The following is a 17,033-nucleotide window of genomic DNA, read 5'->3' as shown; positions in this document are numbered from 1 at the left end:
CGAATGGTCAAAGACGTCTAATACAATAATAAAATGTCCTATTTATACTAGACTAGCTACTAGGGTTTACAAAAGTAAGTAATTGATGCAGAAATCCACTTTCGGGGCCCACTTTGTGTGTGCTTGGGCTGAGCTTGAGCTTTACACGTGCAGAGGCTTCTCTTGGAGTTGAACGCCAAGTTGTAACGTATTTTTGGCATTCAACTCTGGTTCATGACGTGTTTCTGGCGTTTGACTCCAGAATGCAACATGGAACTAGCGTTGAGCGCCAATTTGCATTGTCTAATCTCGAATAAATTATGGACTATTATATATTGCTGGAAAGCTCTGGATGTCTAATTTCCAACGCCGTTAAGAGTGTGCCATTTGGAGTTCTGTAGCTCCAGAAAATCCATTTCGAGTGCAGGGAGGTCAGAATCCAACAGCATCAGCAGTCCTTTGACTGCCTTTTATCAGAGTTTTGCTCAGGTCCCTCAATTTCAGCCAGAAAATACCTGAAATCACAAAAAAACACACAAACTCATAGTAAAGTCCAGAGATATTAATTTTACTTAAAAACTAATAAAAACATCCCTAAAAGTAGCTAGATCCTACTAAAAACTATCTAAAAACAATGCCAAAAAGCGTATAAATTATCCGCTCATCAGTCTCCTTCCTTTTTGCAGGTTAGTTTTCTTTTTTTTTTTCATTCTTTCCGCACTTATTTTTGAAAAGTTTTGTTCTTTGTTTTGTGAAAGCTTTAATCTTTTCTGCTTTTGTCGTGTATCTGGTCAAATGCGTGCTTTGAGAATTCTGTGCATGACTTTTTCGTGCTTCCTGCTAGTTAGGGTTTTGACTGCTGATATTATCTTCTTGATTGTATCTTCTTAGTTTGTGCCTTTGATTATTTCCCTTTAGTGAAAATGCTGAACCGTCTGACTTTGAGAGAAGATTGTGCCCTTTTTTTATATTTTCTGATGATTTTACGATTTTCCTCTCGGAGTGTTGCTTGTTGGAAGAGGGTTATTTTCTTTGTTGAGAGTTTTGTTGGGACGTAGCCTTGTAGATTTTTCTAAGTCCTTGCTCTGTCACTGCCTCCAAAGGACGTCCCTGGACCTTGGGTTGTGTCCTGGGGTTTCCTTTTGCTATTGTGTATGTTTTCGTCCAAGCTGTTTTCTTTGTTATGCCCGAGTTGTTTATTTAGTAATACTTCTCTCTTTCTCTTTTGTTGTAGGACTAGTTGATCATGTCTTCTCACAAAAATATTGTCGAGACATCTTCCAAGGTTCCTGAGGGTATGTCTGACTGGCTGGACTCCCTCGTCTTGATGTATGTTTCTGTAGTTAACTCTGAGTACTGTGCGGAGCTTAGAAAACATCATCGAATCTGTAGTAGTAGAGATCAGGAGAAAAACTATGAATTGGTAGTGCATGACTCTGATGAAAGGGTTTGCTTTTCGGCTCTGACCCAGGGGGAATGCCCCTATTTTTATGCTTACGACTACTTTTTCAATCAAATGAACATCACCCTTCCTTTGACCTCTTTTGAGACCGACTTGTTGTGGTCGTGCAACGTAGCTCCATCCCAGCTTCATCCAAACTCCTGGGGTTTTATCAAGATCTTTTAGTTGCTTTGCCAAGAGTTGGACGTCAAACCTTCTCAAACTCTCTTTCTTTATCTTTTTGTTTTGACTAAGCCTGGGATTCCTTCAAAAAAGAAAGCTTCGTGGATTTCCTTTCAGTCTTCTCAAGGGCATAAATTGTTTGCTATGTATGACGAGTCCTTTAGGGACTTTAAGAATTACTTTTTTAAGGTATGAGCTGTAGAGGAAGCTCGACCATTTTTTTTAGAGTCGAATAATGAACTTGCCTTCCCCTTGTGTTAGCAAAAGAATGTTGTGGTGTCTCGATACTCGTAGGAGATGCTTGATGAGGTCGAGCAGGCCTTTGTGAATGTGTTGGAGGATATTTGGGGGCAACCTCCTCATCTCACTACAAAGAAATTTTTAGGGGACCCTTCTCTTGTCTGAGCTGAGCTGGGTAGTGACCGACTTCCTTTGCTCCATTTTTACTTGCTTATGCTTCTATTTCTTCCAGTTTGTAACTTGGTTTCTGATTGTTTTATTCTTTTTTCAGAGATGGCAAAGACCAACGACTCCATAAAGGCCTTCAAAAAGGCGAGGAAGGCTAATGCTGCCCAGAACATCTTAGCTAAGGCTGCATGGGAGGGATCTTCTCAAGTTCCTCCGAAGAAGCCGATCTTGAGCTCTGCCGGGCCGAGGAGGATGATTCCAACTCCTCATGTCCATTTGGTTGATCCTCTCCAGACCTCTACTGCTACTTCCTCTCCTGCTGTTGGCCCTCCTCCGAAAAGACAGAGAACTGTTGAGCCTTTCAACTTGGACGCCCCTGATTTTGATGTTGTTGGGTTTGTTGACCAGCAAATTGCTCCTTATGGTGTTGTGCCTACGAATGATGTATCCATCCTTAGCCATTTGGAATTTATTACCCAAAACAGTGCTAAGATGGCACATATGGGGGCAGCTTTATACCAGACTGCCCAGGATCTTCCCATTCATGCAACAAAGGCTTTTATGGAGGAGGCCAAATCGGAGTTTGATAGGATCAAAGGTTTGAAGGATGAGCTTGAGGTGAATGTGACAAAGCTGGAAAAAAATTGGAAGGTGAGAAGACTCGGGCTACTGCGGCTGTAGCTATGGCAAATCTAGCTGAGGAGATGGCTTAGAAGCATAAGGATAGCTATGTCCGGACTTATAGGGAGATGGTAGAGTTTCGGGAAAGTTTGGAATCTGTTCGATCTGATTATGCCGAGCTCCAAGGTCATCTTGTGGGCAGTGTGACTGCTACTTATGAGAATCTGAAGTTTCAAGTCCGAGTTCTTTCTCCCAAGCTTGACCTGTCTCTCTTCAGTTTAGACAATATTGTAGAAGATGGGAAGATTGTCCCTGCCCCGGATGACGATGATGACGATGTAGATCCACCTCCTGTGCCATCTGCCAAAGCTCCTGCTGCCCCGACTTCTTCGGCTCCTACTACTGAGGTTGGCCATCCTGAGTCGAACCCTGATGTTCAGATCCTGAACCAGCCAGATGGAACTGTTGCTGATGTCCCACTTGCGACCCGTCCTCCTTTGCCTCGAGATGCTGCCACTGAGGAATCTTTGCATCCTTTATAGTTTCTAATTTGTTTTCATATCTGTGATGGCCCGACTTGTAGGTCTTTGGACTTCTATTTTATGACTGTTTGATCTGTTTTGACTTTGGATACTTTTAGTTACTTTTCTTTTAGCAACTTTATTTAGAAAAACAAAGTATTTTCTCAAGCTCTTGCGGTCGACTTTCAAATGGCCTCTTGAGTCTGTTTTATTATAACAACTTTGTTTCTTTGTGATATGCTCCTCTGCAACTTTCTTTAGCACTTTTCAAGAATCTTGAGAGTGTTGGAGTTTTGTTGTCCGACCTCTTTTTTGGTTCCTCTTGTGAGGTCATGGCTTGCTTTGGTTGAAGCTAGCTTTTGTTTACCTAGTCGTCTTTGCATTTCTTCATTACTTGTGGATTGGTTTTATGGCTTTCTGGGTCCGCCTTGAGTCCCTTATAGCGTATGCCTTCTGTTGGCTGACTTATTCATCTCGGTCTGTCCGAAGTTATTTCTAGTAATCCATATTATTTGGACCTTTGTCAGGTCTTTTTTATGGATTACTTTTTATAACTTTTCCAGGTTTGTTGGGCCAACTTCATCATGTCGATCCCTTCTAAGTTATTTCTAGTAATCCATTTTATTTGGACCTTTGTCAGGTCTCTTTTATGGATTACTTTTATAACTTTTGTAGGTTTGTTGGGCCGACTTCATCATGTCGGTCCCTTCTAAGTTATTTCTAGTAATCCATTTTATTTGGACCTTTGTCAGGTCTCTTTTATGGATTACTTTTATAACTTTTGTAGGTTTGTTGGGCCGACTTCATCATGTCGGTCCCTTCTAATTTATTTCTAGTAATCCTCTTTTTTAGGGTTAGCCATGCCTCTTTCTAGGGATTACTTTTTATAACTTTTGTTGTTGTAGTCGACTGGTCCGACTTCTTTATGTCGGTCCGTCTTTAAGTTATTTTTACCAACCCATTTTTTATTAAGACCTCGTCAGGTCCTTTCCTATGGATCACTTTTGATAACTTCTTGCATTATTCTGTTTTTGCCGCTTTCATCTTTGCCAATTTTGTAGAAATTGAGTTTGATTCTCACTTGGTTGACCTTTGATGAATTCGGTCTTTCACCTTTGTTGGTCTTTATCATGATCGAGCAGTGAATTCTGATTTTCACTTTTTGCCGATCTGTCACTTTATAATCGGGCGATGAATTTTTTTGCGTTTCAGATTAATGCGTCTTGATGAAAGGATTTGTAGAAAATCTGAAAAACTTTATTCAAAATAAGCAAATATATACATGTGGGTGTTTTACCCTTCTAAGTCGGGCAATTTTATAGATCTTGGCTTGGTGCCTCATTAAAAACCTTTTCAGGAAAAAGAGTGCACCTTGACCTAAGATCTTTATTACCTCTAACTATAATACCTTCTTAGGTTGCAGGCATGCCTCAACCATGGTAGCTCTCGCCCTTCTAGTTCGGACACCCTGTAGTAGCCTTTTACCAGTACTTCTGTGACTCGGTAGGGTCCTTTCCAGTTAGCTGCTAGCTTCCCCTCTCCCGGTTGACTTGTTCCGATATCATTTCAGATTAGGATGAGGTTGTTGTTCGCAAAGCTTCGCTGTACTACCTTCTGATTCTATCTTGAAGTAATTTGACGTTTTAATGCCTCTTCCTTGATCCGAGCTCTTTCTCAGATTTCTGGAAGTTGGTCGAGTTCTGCTCTTTGAAGTTGGGAGTTGGATTCTTCACTGTAGTGGATTACTCTGGGCAATCCTTCTTCGAATTCTATTAGGATATTGCCTCTATTCCGTAAGCTAATCGGAAGGGTAACTCCCTTGTTGTGGAATGTGGAGTTGTCCGATATGCCCATAGGACTTGTGGGAGCTCTTTAGCCCAGGCTCCGTTTGCATCTTGTAATCTCCATTTTAGCCCAGCTAATATGACTTTGTTAGCAGCTTCTGCTTGTCCATTAGCCTGGGGGTGTTCTACGGATGTGAATTGGTGTGTTATGTTCAGGTCGGCCACTAACTTTCTAAAGCCTGCGTCTGTGAATTGAGTGCCATTGTCTGTGGTAATGGAGTATGGAACCCCAAACCTTGTGACGATGTTCCTATATAGGAATTTCCGACTTCTTTGAGCAGTGGCGTTAGCTAAAGGCTTTGCCTCAATCCATTTTGTAAAATAATCTACCCCTACAATGAGGAACTTGGCTTGTCCCGATCCTTGAGAGAAAGGACCGAGGAGATCGAGTCCCCATTTTGCAAATGGCCAGGGTGAGGTTACGCTGATGACCTCCTATGGTGGGGCGATATGAAAATTGGCATGTTTCTGACATGGTAGACATGTCTTCACAAATTCTGTTACCTCTTTTTGTAAAGTCGGCCAACAGAATCCGGCCCGGAGTATTTTTTTGTGAGAACTTGCGCTCCGAGATGGTTGCCACATATGCCACTGTGTATTTCTTCTAAAACTTCCTTTGTGTTAGAAGTCGGTACACATTTCAATAGGGGTGTTGAAATCCCTCTTTTATATAGAGTATTGTTTATTATGGTGTAATACTATGCCTTCTATTTCAACCTCTTTGCCTCCTTCTTATCTGTAGGGAGTGTTTCTATTTTGAGGTAGTTAATTATGGGAGTCATCCATCCTTGATCCAAACCTGTTATAGCTAGGACCTTTTTTTCTTTCGAGATGGACGGGTTTTGCAATATTTCCTGGATGAGGCTTCTATTGTTGCCCACTGGTTTGGTGCTGGCTAGTTTTGAGAGTGCATCAACTCGAGCGTTCTGTCCCTGAGGTATGTGGCGGACCCCGAGTTGTTCGAGCTGTTATCTGGTTTTGTCCAAGTACTTTTTCATGGTGGGATCCTTGGCTTGGTAGCTCCCTGCTATTTGTGAGGTGACTACTTGTGAGTCGCTGAAGATGATAAGTTTTTGAACTCCGACCTCTTTAACCAGCTTCAAACCAGCTAGTAATTCCTCGTATTCGGCTTGGTTATTTGAAGCAGGGAACCCGAACTTGAGGGAAAGTTCGATTTGGGTTCCCTGGTCGCTTTCTATTATCACACCTGCGCCGCTTCCAATTTTTTTTGAAGAACCATCTACGTAGAGATTTTATTCATTGGGATTTCCAGGGTGTCAGTAAACTCTACAATGAAGTCGGCCAGATACTGTGATTTGATGGCTGTCTGAGCTTCATATTGAAGGTCGAATTCAGACAACTCGACTGCCCATTGTAAGATTCTTCCTGCTAAGTCTGTTTTCTGCAGAATGCCTTGTATGGGCTAGTTGGTCTGAACCTCAATGGTGTGGGCCTGGAAATAAGGGCGAAGTCGTCGAGATGTTAGTATGAGAGCATAGGCAAATTTTTCTATTTTTTGGTAGTTCAGCTCGGACCCTTGTAGTGCTTTGCTGGTGAAGTATATTGGTTGTTGTCCATGTTTGTCCTCTCTGACCAGTGCTAAAGCTATTGCCCGATGCCCTATTGCGAGGTACAATACAAGGGGTTCTCCTTCCCGTGGCCGAGTTATAATAGGTGGTTGTCCCAGGAACCTTTTGAAATCCTGGAAAGCCTGTTCACACTCAACTATCCATTCAAACTTCTTTCCCTTCATTAGAGTAGCGTAGAAGGGGAGAGATCTTATTGCCGATCCGGATAGAAATCTGGACAAGGCTGCCAATCTTCCATTTAGTTGTTGTACCTCTTTGACACAGGTCGGACTCTTCATGTCGAGTATAGCCCGGTATTTATTCAGATTTGCCTCGATTCCTCTTTGTGTGAGCATAAAACCTAAGAATTTGTCGGCTTCCACTACGAAGGTGCATTTGGCAGGGTTAAGTCGCATGCCCTGCCTTCTTATGGTATCGAATACTTGGGTGAGGTCGGACAGAATGATTCCTCGCTTTGTGTCTTTATTAACATGTCATCCACGTATACCTCCAAGATCTTTCCGACATGGTCAGTGAAGACTTTATTCATTAACCTTTGGTAAGTGGCTCCTGCATTTTTGAGTCCGAATGGCATGACGATATAGAAGTAGTTTACTTTTGGGGTTAAGAATGAGCTTTTTTCTTGATCGGGCGGGTACATCGGAATTTGATTGTATCCCGAATAGGCGTCTATAAACGAAAGGTATTTGTATCCGGAGGAGGCATCCACCAGAGCGTCAATACTGGGGAGTGGATACGGATCTTTTGGGCAAGCTTTGTTGAGATCGATGTAATCAGTGCACATCTGCCACTTTCCATTTGACTTTTTCACCAAGACGACATTGGCTAGCCATAGTGGGTACTTGACTTCTCTTATGAATCCCACCTCTAGTAGAGCTTGTACCTGTTCTTTCACAGCTTGGGATCGTTCTAGTCCGAGCTTTCTATGCCTCTGCTGTACTGGCCGAGATCCTGGGTAAACTACCAACTTGTGGCACATTAACTTGGGGTCTATGCCCGGCATGTCTGCGGCCTTCCATGCGAAGAGGTCGACATTGTCTTTTAAGAACTATATGAGGGACTCCTTTACGTCTCCTTTTAGGATTGTGCCGATATTGGTTGTTTTATCTGGGACATCTCCGATCTGGACTTTTTCTATTTCGCCTTCGGGTTGTTGACGAAGTTCTTCCTACCCTCGAACTCCCCCGAGTTCGATGGTGCGGATTTCTTCTCCTTTGCCTCTGAGGTTCAGACTTTCGTTGTAACAGCGGTGCGGTATCTTCTGGTCTGCTTTTATCGTAGCTATCCCTTCTGTGGTTGGAAACTTCATGCAGAGATATGGAGTCGAGACTACTACGCCGAGCTGATTTAGCGTTGTCCGACCTATCAGGGCATTGTAGGCTGAACTTACGTTGACCACGATGTAGTCTATGTTGAGCGTTTTTGACCAATTTCCTTTTCCAAAGGTTGTGTGCAGTGAGATGTATCCAAGTGGTTGGATTGGAGTGTCTCCTAGTCCGAATAAACTGTTTGGATATGCTCTGAGCTCTTTTTCTTATAGGCCGAGTTTGCCGAAGGCAGTTTTGAACAATATGTCAGTCGAGCTTCCTGATGAGCGGATAATTTATACGCTTTTTGGCATTGTTTTTGGTATGTTTTTAGTATAATTTAATTAGTTTTTAGTATATTTTTAGTAGTTTTTAGTTAAAATTCACTTTTCTGGACTCTACTATGAGTTTGTGTGTTTTTCTGTGATTTCAGGTATTTTCTGGCTGAAATTGAGGGTCCTGATCAAAAATTTGATTCAGAGACTGAAAAGGACTGTAGATGCTGTTGGATTCTGACCTCCCTGCACTCGAAGTGGATTTTCTGGAGCTACAGAAGCCCAATTGGCGCGCTCTCAACGGCATTGGAATGTAGACATCCTGGTCTTTCCAGCAATGTTTAATAGTCCATACTTTGCCCGAGATTTGATGGCCCAAACCGGCGTGGCAAATCAGCCTCAGAAATTCCAGCGTTTAACGCTGGAACTAGCATAAAACTTGGAGTTAAACGCCCAAACTGGCATGAAAGCTGGCGTTTCACTCCAGAAAGAGTCTCTACACACGAAAAGCTTCAGTGCTCAGCCCAAGCACACACCAAGTGGACCCAGAAGTGGATTTTTATGTCATTTACTCATTTCTGTATACCCTAGGTTACTAGCTCACTATCAATAGGATCTTTTGACATTGTATCTGTACCTCATGATACTTTACACGTTTCTTTGTGTACTTTCCACGGCATGAGTCTCTAAACCCCATGGTTGGGGGTGAGGAGCTCTGCTGTGTCTTGATGGATTAATGCAATTACTACTGTTTTTCATTCAATCATGCTTGCTTCCATTCTAAGATATCACTTGTTCTTAAATCGGATGAATGTGATGATCCGTGACAATCATCATCATTCTCAACTATGAACGTGTGCCTGACAACCACCTCCGTTCTACCTTAGATTAAGTAGATATCTCTTGGATTCTTTAACTGGAATCTTCGTGGTATAAGCTAGAACTGATGGCGGCATTCAAGAGAATCCGGAAGGTCTAAACTTTGTCTGTGGTATTCTGAGTAGGATTCAATGATTGAATGACTGTGACGAGCTTCAAACTCTTGAAGGCGAGGCGTTAATGACAGACCCAAAAGAATCACTGGATTCTATTCCGGCCTGATTGAGAACCGACAGATGGATAGCCGTGCCGTGACAGGGTGCGTTGAACATTTCCACTGAGAGGATGGGAGGTAGCCACTGACAACGGTGAAACCCTTGCATACAGCTTGCCATGGAAGGAACCTTGCGTGCTTGAAGAAGAAGACAGTAGGAAAGCAGAGATTCAGAAGATGGAGCATCTCCAAAACCTCAACCTGTTCCCCATTACTGCAAAACAAGTACTGATTTCATGTTCTTTTACTTTTCACAATCAATCCTGATAATTTCTGATATCCTGACTAAGATTTACAAGATAACCATAGCTTGCTTCAAGCCGACAATATCCGTGGGATCGACCCTTACTCACGTAAGGTATTACTTGGACGACCAAGTGCACTTGCTGGTTAGTTGTGCGGGGTTGCAAAAGTGTGATTGCAATTTTGTGCACCACGTCCCTGGTCTACCAGCGTGCGGTGGAGATTAGCGTTGGCTAATAATATGATAGTGATGACCATGGGGTTATCATGTCCTGAGATGACCCCAGCTGCGTCTTCTTTAGTGAAAGTGATAGTGGGGAGGTCGGGTGCTCTTTCTCCTCCCTCGACATGATATACTTCTTTGAGATGTCTTTTGCGAGATGATTTAGAGATTTCTCCTCCCGAAATCCTCCGTGTATCATATGAACGTGTCTCTCTGGGGTACGAGATGGTCGTTCAGTTCGTCCGACTTCTTTGTCCCTTCTTCTTTTTCTTGGCTCATCTGATTTGTTGGCTAAGTACTGATCTAGTCTCCCCTCTCTTACCAATTTTTCTATGACATTCTTCAAATTGAAGCACTCTTTGGTGGGATGTCCATAAATCCGATGGTATTCATAGTATTCTGCCTGATTTCCTCCTCCTTTCTTGCTTTTGAGTGGGCGAATCCAAAAACTTGGTGTTCCATACCATGGCATAAACACAACTTCGCACAACTAACCAGCAAGTGTACTGGGTCGTCCAAGTAATAAACCTTACGCGAGTAAGGGTCGATCCCACAGAGATTGTTGGTATGAAGCAAGCTATGGTCACCTTGTAAATCTTAGTCAGGCAAACTCAAATGGGTATGGTGATAAACGCATATAACATAAAGATAAAGATAGAGATACTTATGTAATTCATTAGTAGGAATTTCAGATAAGCGTATGAAGATGCTTTCCCTTCCGTCTCTCTGCTTTCCTACTGTCTTCATCCAATCCTTCTTACTCCTTTCCATGGCAAGCTTAAGCAAGCGTTTCACCGTTGTCAGTGGCTACCTCCCATCCTCTTAGTGGAAATGTTCAACGCACCCTGTCACGGCACGGCTATCCATCTGTCGGTTCTCGATCAGGCCGGAATAGAATCCAGTGATTCTTTTGCGTCTGTCACTAACGCCCCGCCCTCAGGAGTTGGAAGCACGTCACAGTCATTCAATCATTGAATCCTACTCAGAATACCACAGACAAGGTTAGACCTTCCGGATTCTCTTGAATGCCGCCATCAGTTCTAGCCTATACCACGAAGATTCCGGTTAAAGAATCCAAGAGATATTCACCCAGTCTAAGGTAGAACGGAGGTGGTTGTCAGTCACACGTTCATAGGTGAGAATGATGATGAGTGTCACGGATCATCACATTCATCAAGTTGAAGAACAAGTGATATCTTAGAACAAGAACAAGCGGAATTGAATAGAAGAACAATAGTAATTGCATTAATACTCGAGGTACAGCAGAGCTCCACACCTTAATCTATGGTGTGTAGAAACTCCACCGTTGAAAATACATAAGAACAAGAGTGATCATTGGTTTCGGCCCCAGAGAGGGAACCAGAAGAACCAAGATGAAAATATAATAGTAAAAGGTCCTACTTATAGAAAACTAGTAGCCTAGGGTGTACAGAGATGAGTAAAAGACATAAAAATCCGCTTCCGGGCCCACTTGGTGTGTGCTTGGGCTGAGCAATGAAGCATTTTCGTGTAGAGACTCTTCTTGGAGTTAAACGCCAGCTTTGGTGCCAGTTTGGGCGTTTAACTCCCATTCTTGTGCCAGTTCCGGCGTTTAACGCTGGAATTCCTGAGGGTGACTTTGAACGCCGGTTTGGGCCATCAAATCTTGGGCAAAGTATGGACTATCATATATTGCTGGAAAGCCCAGGATGTCTACTTTCCAACGCTTTTGAGAGCGCGCCAATTGGGCTTCTGTAGCTCCAGAAAATCCACTTCGAGTGCAGGGAGGTCAGAATCCAACAGCATCTGCAGTCCTTTTTGGTCTCTGAATCAGATTTTTGCTCAGGTCCCTCAATTTCAACCAGAAAATACCTGAAATCACAGAAAAACACACAAACTCATAGTAAAGTCCAGAAAAGTGAATTTTAACTAAAAACTAATAAAAATATACTAAAAACTAACTAGATCATACTAAAAACATACAAAAAATAATGCCAAAAAGCGTACAAATTATCCGCTCATCACAACACCAAACTTAAATTGTTGCTTGTCCTCAAGCAACTGAAAATCAAATAAGATAAAAAGAAGAGAATATGCAATGAATTCCAAAAACATCTATGAAGATCAGTATTAATTAGATGAGCGGGGCTTTTAGCTTTTTGCCTCTGAATAGTTTTGGCATCTCACTCTATCCTTTGAAATTCAGAATGATTGGCTTCTTTAGGAACTCAGAATCCAGATAGTGTTATTGATTCTCCTAGTTAAGTATGATGATTCTTGAACATAGCTACTTATTGAGTCTTGGCTGTGGCCCAAAGCACTCTGTCTTCCAGTATTACCACCGGATACATACATGCCACAGACACATAATTGGGTGAACCTTTTCAGATTGTGACTCAGCTTTGCTAGAGTCCCCAACTAGAGGTGTCCAGGGTTCTTAAGCACACTCTTTTTGCCTTGGATCACAACTTTATTTCTTTCTTTTCTCTATTTTTTTTCGAATATTTTTTTTTCAAAATTTTCTTCTTTTTTTTTTTCATTGCTTTTTTCTTGCTTCAAGAATCATTTTTATGATTTTTCAGATCCTCAGTAACATGTCTCCTTTTTCATCATTCTTTCAAGAGCCAACATTCATGAACCACAAATTCAAAAGACATATGCACTGTTTAAGCATACATTCAGAAGACAAAAATATTGCCACCACATCAAAATAATTAAACTGTTATAAAATTCAAAATTCATGCAATTCTTCTCTTTTTCAATTAAGAACAATTTTTTTCAAGAAAGGTGATGGATTCATAGGACATTCATAACTTTTAGGCATAGACACTAAGACACTAATGATCACAAGACACAAACATAGATAAACATAAGCACTAAAATTCGAAAAACAGAAAATAAAGAACAAGGAGATTAAAGAACGGGTCCACCTTAGTGATGGCGGCTCTTTCTTCCTCTTGAAGACCCTATGGAGTGCTTGAGCTCCTCAATGTCTCTTCCTTGTCTTTGTTGCTCCTCTCTCATGATTCTTTGATCTTCTCTAATTTCATGGAGGATGATGGAGTGTTCTTGATGCTCCACCCTTAGTTGTCCCATGTTGGAACTCAATTCTCCTAGGTAGGTGTTAAGTTGCTCCCAATAGTTTTGTGGAGGAAAGTGCATCCCTTGAGGTATCTCAGGGATCTCATGATGTGTGGGGTCTCTTGTGTGCTCCATCCTCTTCTTAGTGATGGGCTTGTCCTCATCAATAGGGATGTCTCCCTCTATGTCAACTCCAACTGAATAACAGAGGTGACAAATGAGATGAGGGAAGGCTAACCTTGCCAAGGTAGAGGACTTATCCGCCACCTTATAAAGCTCTTGAGCTATAACCTCATGAACTTCTATTTCTTCTCCAATCATGATGCTATGAATCATGATAGCCCGGTCTATGGTAACTTCGGACCGGTTGCTAGTGGGAATGATTGAGCGTTGAATAAACTCCAACCATCCTCTAGCCACGGGTTTGAGGTCATGCCTTCTCAATTGAACCGGCTTCCCTCTTGAATCTCTCTTCCATTGGGCTCCCTCTTCACATATGACTGTGAGGACTTGGTCCAACCTTTGATCAAAGTTGACCCTTCTAGTGTAAGGATGTTCATCTCCTTGCATCATGGGCAAGTTGAATGCCAACCTTACCCTTTCCGGACTAAAATCCAAGTATTTCCCCCGAACCATAGTAAGATAATTCTTTGGATCCGGGTTCATACTTTGATCATGGTTCTTGGTGATCCATGCATTGGCATAGAACTCTTGAACCATTAAGATTCCGACTTGTTGAATGGGGTTGGTAAGAACTTCCCAACCTCTTCTTCGGATCTCATGTCGGATCTCCGGATATTCACTCTTTTTGAGTGAGAAAGGGACCTCGGGGATCACCTTCTTCAAGGCCACAACTTCATAGAAGTGGTCTTGATGCACCCTTGAGATGAATCTTTCCATCTCCCATGACTCGGAGGTGGAAGCTTTTGCCTTCCCTTTCCTCTTTCTAGAGGTTTCTCCGGCCTTGGATGCCATAAATGGTTATGGAAAAACAAAAAGCAATGCTTTTACCACACCAAACTTAAAAGGTTTGCTCGTCCTCGAGCAAAGGAAGAAAGAAGAGAGTAGAAGAAGAAGAAATGAGTAAGAAGGGAATGGCTTTGTGTTCGGCCAAAAGGGGGAGAAGTGGTGTTTAGGTTGTGTGAAAATGAAAGAGTGAAGATGGGTTTATATAGGAGAGGGGGAAGGGAAGGGTTCGGTCACTTGAGGGTGGGTTTGGGTGGGAAAGTGGTTTGAATTTGAATGGTGAGGTAGGTGGGGTTTTATGAAGGATGGATGTGAGTGGTGAAGAGAAAGATGGAATTTGATAGGTGAAGGGTTTTTGGGGAAGAGGTGTTGAGGTGATTGGTGAATGGGTGAAGAAGAGAGAGAGTGGTGGGGTAGGTGGGGATCCTGTGGGGTCCACAGATCCTGAGGTGTCAAGGAAAAGTCATCCCTGCACCAAATGGCAAGCAAAATTGCGTTTTTAGCCATTTCTGGCGTTAAACGCCGGGCTGGTGCCCATTTCTGGCGTTTAACGCCAGCTTCTTGCCCTTTTCTGGCGTTTAACGCCAGTCTGGTGCCCCTTTCTGGCGTTAAACGCCCAGAATGGTGCCAGACTGGGCGTTAAACGCCCATCTGCTAACCTTACTGGCGTTTAAACGCCAGTAGGTGCGTCCTCTAGGGTGTGCTGTTTTTCTTCCTGTTTTTTCATTCTGTTTTTGCTCTTTTCATTGATTTTGTGACTTCTCATGATCATCAACCTACAAAAAACATAAAATAACAAAGGAGAATAGATAAAATATAACATTGGGTTGCCTCCCAACAAGCGCTTCTTTAATGTCATTAGCTTGACAGAGGACTCTCATGGAGCCTCAAAAATGCTCAGAGCAATGTTGGAACCTCCCAACACCAAACTTAGAGTTTGAATGTGGGGGTTCAACACCAAACTTAGAGTTTGGTTGTGGCCTCCCAACACCAAACTTAGAGTTTGACAGTGGGGGCTCTGTTTGGCTCTGTTTTGACAGAAGCTCTTCATGCTTCCTCTCCATGATGACAGAGGGATATCCTTGAGCCTTAAACACAAAGGATTCTTCATTCACTTGAATGATCAACTCTCCTCTATCAACATCAATCACAGCCCTTGCTGTGGCTAGGAAGGGTCTGCCAAGGATGATGGATTCATCCATGCACTTCCCAGTCTCTAGGACTATGAAATCAGCAGGGATGTAATGGTCTTCAACTTTTACCAGAACATCCTCTACAAGTCCATAGGCTTGTTTTCTTGAGTTGTCTGCCATCTCTAGTGAGATTTTTGCAGCTTGCACCTCAAAGATCCCTAACTTCTCCATTACAGAGAGAGGCATGAGGTTTACACTTGACTCTAAGTCACACAAGGCCTTCTTGAAGGTCATGGTGCCTATGGTACAAGGTATTGAAAACTTCCCAGGATCCTGTCTCTTTTGAGGCAGTTTCTGCCTAGACAAGTCATCCAGTTCTTTGGTGAGCAAAGGGGGTTCATCCTCCCAAGTCTCATTTCCAAATAACTTGTCATTCAGCTTCATGATTGCTCCAAGGTATTTAGCAACTTGCTCTTCAGTGACATACTCATCCTCTTCAGAGGAAGAATACTCATCAGAGCTCATGAATGGCAGAAGTAAGTTCAATGGAATCTCTATGGTCTCATTTTGAGCCTCAGATTCCCATGGTTCCTCATTGGGGAACTCATTAGAGGCCAGTGGACGTCCATTGAGGTCTTCCTCAGTGGCGTTCACTGCCTCTCTTTCCTCTCCACATTCGGCCATGTTGATGGCTTTGCACTCTCCTTTTGGATTTTCTTCTGTATTGCTTGGGAGAGTACTAGGAGGGAGTTCAGTAATTTTCTTGCTCAGCTGACCCACTTGTGCCTCCAAGTTTCTAATGGAGGACCTTGTTTCAGTCATGAAACTTTGAGTGGTTTTGATTAGATCAGAGACCATGGTTGCTAAGTTAGAGTTATTCTACTTAGAACTCTCTGTCTGTTGCTGAGAAGATGATGAAAAAGGCTGGCTATTGCTAAACCTGTTTCTTCCACCATTATTATTGTTGAAACCTTGTTGAGGTCTCTGTTGATCCTTCCATGAAAAATTTGGATGATTTCTCCATGAAGGATTATAGGTGTTTCCATAGCGTTCTCCCATGTAATTCACCTCTTCCATTGAAGGGTTCTCAGGATCATAAGCTTCTTCCTCAAATGAAGCTTCCTTAGTACTGCTTGGTGCATTTTGCATTCCAGACAGACTTTGAGAAATCATATTGACTTGTTGAGTCAATATTTTGTTCTGAGCCAATATGGCATTCAGAGTGTCAATCTCAAGAACTCCTTTCTTCTGACTAGTCCCATTGTTCACAGGATTTCTTTCAGAAGTGTACATGAATTGGTTATTTGCAACCATTTCAATCAGTTCTTGAGCTTCTGTAGGCGTCTTCTTCAGATGAAGAGAGCCTCCAGCAGAGCTATCCAAAGACATCTTGGACAGTTCAGACAGACCATCATAGAAAATACCTATGATGCTCCATTCAGAAAGCATATCAGAAGGACACTTTCTGATTAATTGTTTGTATCTTTCCCAAGCTTCATAGAGGGATTCTCCTTCCTTCTGTCTGAAGGTTTGGACTTCCACTCTAAGCTTACTCAATTTTTGAGGTGGAAAGAACTTTGCCAAGAAGGCATTGACTAGCTTTTCCCAAGAGTCCAGGCTTTCTTTAGGTTGTGAGTCCAACCATGTCCTAGCTCTGTCTCTTACAGCAAAAGGGAATAGCATAAGTCTGTAGACCTCAGGGTCAACCCCATTAGTCTTGACAGTGTCACAGATTTGCAAGAACTCAGCTAAAAACTGATGAGGATCTTCCAATGGAAGTCCATGGAACTTGCAATTCTGTTGCATTAGAGAAACTAATTGAGGCTTAAGCTCAAAGTTGTTTGCTCCAATGGCAGGGATAGAGATGCTTCTCCCATAGAAGTCGGGAGTAGGTGCAGTAAAGTCACCCAGCACCTTCCTTGCATTGTTGGCATTGTTGTTGTTTTCGGCTGCCATGAGTTCTTCTTCCTTGAAGAATTCGGTTAGGTCCTCTACAGAGAGTTGTGCCTTAACTTCTCTTAGCTTTCGCTTCAAGGTCCTTTCAGGTTCAGGATCAGCCTCAACAAGAATGCTTTTGTCTTTGCTCCTGCTCATAAGAAAGAGAAGAGAACAAGAAATGTGGAATCCTCTATGTCACAGTATAGAGA

At 42.5% G+C, this 17,033-nt stretch overlaps 1 non-coding gene across 1 annotated transcript; it reads left to right on the top strand.

Moving 5' to 3' along the window:
- Positions 1 to 16,329: 16,329 nt before the first annotated feature.
- On the top strand, positions 16,330 to 16,437 carry LOC112704471 (small nucleolar RNA R71). The gene has a single exon (XR_003155095.1). It is a non-coding gene; the product is annotated as a small nucleolar RNA R71 (small nucleolar RNA).
- The last annotated feature ends 596 nt before the right edge of the window (positions 16,438 to 17,033 follow it).

Source organism: Arachis hypogaea, chromosome 7 (genome assembly GCF_003086295.3).
Source record: "Arachis hypogaea cultivar Tifrunner chromosome 7, arahy.Tifrunner.gnm2.J5K5, whole genome shotgun sequence".
NCBI classification, from domain to species: Eukaryota; Viridiplantae; Streptophyta; class Magnoliopsida; order Fabales; family Fabaceae; genus Arachis; species Arachis hypogaea.
Note: the sequence above shows the minus strand (reverse complement) of the source record. Positions and strands in the feature narration are given on the sequence as shown.